This window comes from Ammodytes marinus, assembly GCF_949987685.1.
Source record: "Ammodytes marinus genome assembly, chromosome: 24".
Lineage (NCBI taxonomy): Eukaryota > Metazoa > Chordata > Actinopteri > Uranoscopiformes > Ammodytidae > Ammodytes > Ammodytes marinus.
Genome location: NC_137228.1, coordinates 15608507 through 15612628, shown reverse-complemented (window position 1 = coordinate 15612628; position 4122 = coordinate 15608507).

Here is a 4122-nt window from a genome sequence, read left to right as displayed (position 1 = left end):
GCTGTTCCCTCTTCCTGGTTAGCCAGTGATTGGTTGAGCAGGTGTGTGAGTCACGCAGGTGTTCTCAATCAGCCAACAGGATCCAGTTGTAGCATACTGCATCCTGACTAGATACTCCCTGTGTTCCAAATCACATACTCTTTCTCTTTACTACACTACATACTAAAGTACAGAAGAGTTTTAGTCTTTTCACTACACTACATACTAAATTACAGAAGAGTTTTAGTCTTTTTACTACACTACATACTAAAGTACAGAAGAGTTTTAGGGCCACAGACAGGAGAGAAAGAAAATCAGATAAGAAAGTTTTTTTTTCACTATGTCGAGAAATGTCAAGAATAAAGACGAATGCTCCAAAATGCTATTGGAGTTACTGGGGCATTTATGTATTTTTCAGCATACTACAATTGATTTCTGGCATACTAAATAGTAGGGAAGTATGGGGATTGGAATGCAGGGACTGTTTATGATCAGCTGTGGTATGTGGGAGAGGAAAAAGAAAGAGTATGAGATTTATAAAGCAGGGCATGTTATGGATTTAACTGCTTTGATGAATGTGCCATCGGGGCCTACAGTAGTTGTGGTTGTAGTTCCTACATGTGTCCACAGGAGGGCGCCAGAGACCGCGCTCTGAATAGTATAGCACTCTGGTTACACTGAGAAGATGATTGTCATTATATTCACTGTAACTCTTACTTCCTCCTGCCTCACACACACACACACACACACACACACACACACACACACACACACACACACACACACACACACACACACACACACACACACACACACACACACACACACACACACACACACACACACACACACACACACACACACACCACAGGCTTATACTGTCCTGGTTATTTTTCAACAGCTTTTTTTCAATATTTCTATAAAAAAATCTCAGCTTACATCAACTAAACTTTCCATAATCATTCTCAGCACTATTCTGAAGGTTATTACAGAAGGATTTGTTCATATGTTGTTCACTGTCTGATTTATGAGACATTTTCTTCTTAAAAAAATGCCGAAAAGGGCAATACTATTTTTTTGAAAGTATTTTTTGATTTATAAAATGAAAAAAAGGCTGTATCCATATTCTGTTTTGTAAAAGCTTTGGACACATATAAGTTGTAAAAATGTAATTGAATTTGTTTTAAATGCAAACTGACGCATCATTAGTAAGATATTGCCAAAATTAGCATATTTTCAAAATAATCTAAAAAAATTGTGATATAAAATATTGTTGTTTTAATGTCAGTGATCAACTGGCAGTTTTATGATGATCTCTATAAGGTAAACATGTTAAACCCTATTAACCTGCAGGATAGATAGATAGATAGATAGATAGATAGATAGATAGATAGATAGATAGATAGATAGATAGATAGATAGATAGATAGATTCCCCTCTCTGACCCATTTCATCTCTGTCTCTCCACACTGTCATTGAAGAAAGAAAAAAACACTTTAGACACTAAACAGAGAACGTGTATTTTCGCGTTTTATTATTATTTTTTCTATACCGGAAGTCTTGCTTGTATGTAAATGTCTCTAGTTTTACAGCGTGTTATTTTGAAAGGTTGACCGGACCTTCTACCTGTATGTGATCACGTCTGGCTTTACACACGGTTGTAGTTACGGCGTGTGGCCACAGGGGGGAGACAACCTCCGTGGTTTGAATGGGACACCGGTTTATCTTCCCTTTTACTGTTTTGACTCATCATTATGGTTCAATGCGGACTGAAATGAAATGAAGTACGATGGTCTGGTTGGACCAGGCTAGTTTCACTTGGGTGTTGTTTAAAGAAACTTTACTACAAGAGAGTAATCTTTGCTTATGTAGAAGTTAGTGGCGATAGTTCTTGCTCGACTAAACCTGATTATTAGCCAACTGCTTATTTCAAACCGTTACAAACCGTTAGCTTTTAAGCTAGTGAAGCTAACACAATGTAGCCTACCTTCCTCCTTCTAATATAAGGTTTCTAACGTGTGCTCTGTCTAAATAAAGGTGTTGTGTTGTCCGCTTTCATTCACAGATATTAACCGGTTTAGTACATTGATGCTTTGAGACGGTTAATACATTATTACAACGTGAGTTTAGTAACATGTTGCTTGTGTGTTATATCGCCTAGCAACCAACCAGTGTGGATGTAGTAATGACTGATGGCCACAGGAGGGCGCGCCTTCACTCACGCTAACCATAGATGAAATATATTAATTTATTTTTTCCTTCATAATTTTTCATACAGTTTAATTAAAGAGAAATTAAGAAGTGATTTTATTTTATTTTATTACATTTGTCTTTATCTAGTGTAGTGTAGTGTGTGTGTGTGTGTGTGTGTAGCCTGTGTGTGTGTGTGTGTTTCTCGAACAATTGATACTTCAGATATTTGTGATAATATTTTGATAAAAACATAATCCATGATCTATTTTATTTATCAGTTTGTTACAACTCTAATGTCTGAGCTGGAATCTTTCCATGTAACAAAAACACTCACAAAAAATGCCAGTAATGTGAAATAAATATCTGTTACTAACTGTTGTATTTATGAACACAGAGCTGTCGCATTAATCCAGAATTTTGGCCAAAAAACAGCACAGCAACTCTGCGTCTCTCAAGACCCAACCATGCAAAACATCTCCCATTTAAAAAACATATGTAGGCCTGTGTATTCAAAATATTATGCGTACCACTGATATACAGATTTAATATAATCACACACACACACACACACACACACACACACACACACACACACACACACTACGACTACAGTTCAATTTAAATCATGTGGGGTTTTTGGGATGATTGATTTAACACATCAGAGACTGTTTTAAAGATGAGAAATTAATACAAGTGTAAAACCATGAGGCAGTTTTAGCAATGTTTAAATTTTCGTCGTAGCAACTTTAAAGGTGCTACGACTACGAGGAACTTTTAAATATTATGGTGATGTCAAGTTAACTTTGAGGCAAATAACTGAGCTCCCTGACTGGTTTTATTTACAGTTAATTAGAGTTTGTATGTGAAATCATTAAGAAAAAAGGATTTAACCCATATTCACAGCTATGCAAAGTATAGTCGTGGCATTTAAAGACACGTAGGAATTAGGTTTGTTCAGTATTTATTGTCATGATTTGCCAGAAAAGTTCACATCCAAAGCCAACTGTGAAAGTCATTTTTTCCAAAGATGAAGAATGTGTCATATTTCAAATTCCCTGAGTTAAAGCAGGATGCATTAAAAGGTTATTAAAGTGAATCAAATAATTTACTGCATTTGAAACCGTTGAATAAACCCTGATTGAATGAGTTCAGCTTCCTAGCAGACTTAGTGTGACTGCTGAAGGCTCCGTGTGATCTCTGCTACAAGGTGAGTAGTTTAACAGAACACATATATTTTATTCAATATTTTAATTCACATTTGAATCTGTTTGTCAAAGCAAAGACAATTAGGACCACATGTGAAAAGTGTATTTTGATGGTTACAATACTTACAATACAAAAAGTCACCTGAAAAAAGTGGTTAATCCAGAAACTAAAAAATTCATATTAGCTCTTCACGGGTAAAAAAAAAAAAAAAACATTTAAAATTATTATTAATTATTAAAAAATTATTTGTTTATAGTTAACAAAGATTAAAAAACAATAAGCAAATATTTCCCCATCAGGTGAGCTGACATGCCAGATTCCTGGAAGGTGAAAAGAACAAAGATGTAATTAAATAAATAAACAAATCTGGATCTTCAGTAGATGTCCAATTAGAGAGGCAATGGACCACTATCTATGGACACATTAAAATAACAATTCATTCTCAGTTTCATTCAATCAAAAACTCCATGATGGCTTGTTCCATCCAAACAAACACCTGTTTTTGTCTTGGTGAGTATCTGCTTGATGTAATAAATCAGTCAGACATTTTGATTTGAGCCTCAAAAGCACAATGAGCTATAACTTCAGGATATATTCAGCTAGAGATTGAAGTGCTGTTGTGAATCTGGTTTGGTCTCTCGTTGTGTTTTCTGGTCCAATAGTGCCATCTAGCGGCGGTCAGTGGATCCTACCAGCGTTGAATCTTCCTCCTCCCGATGCAGGAAGTTGAGAGGCAGCAAAGTG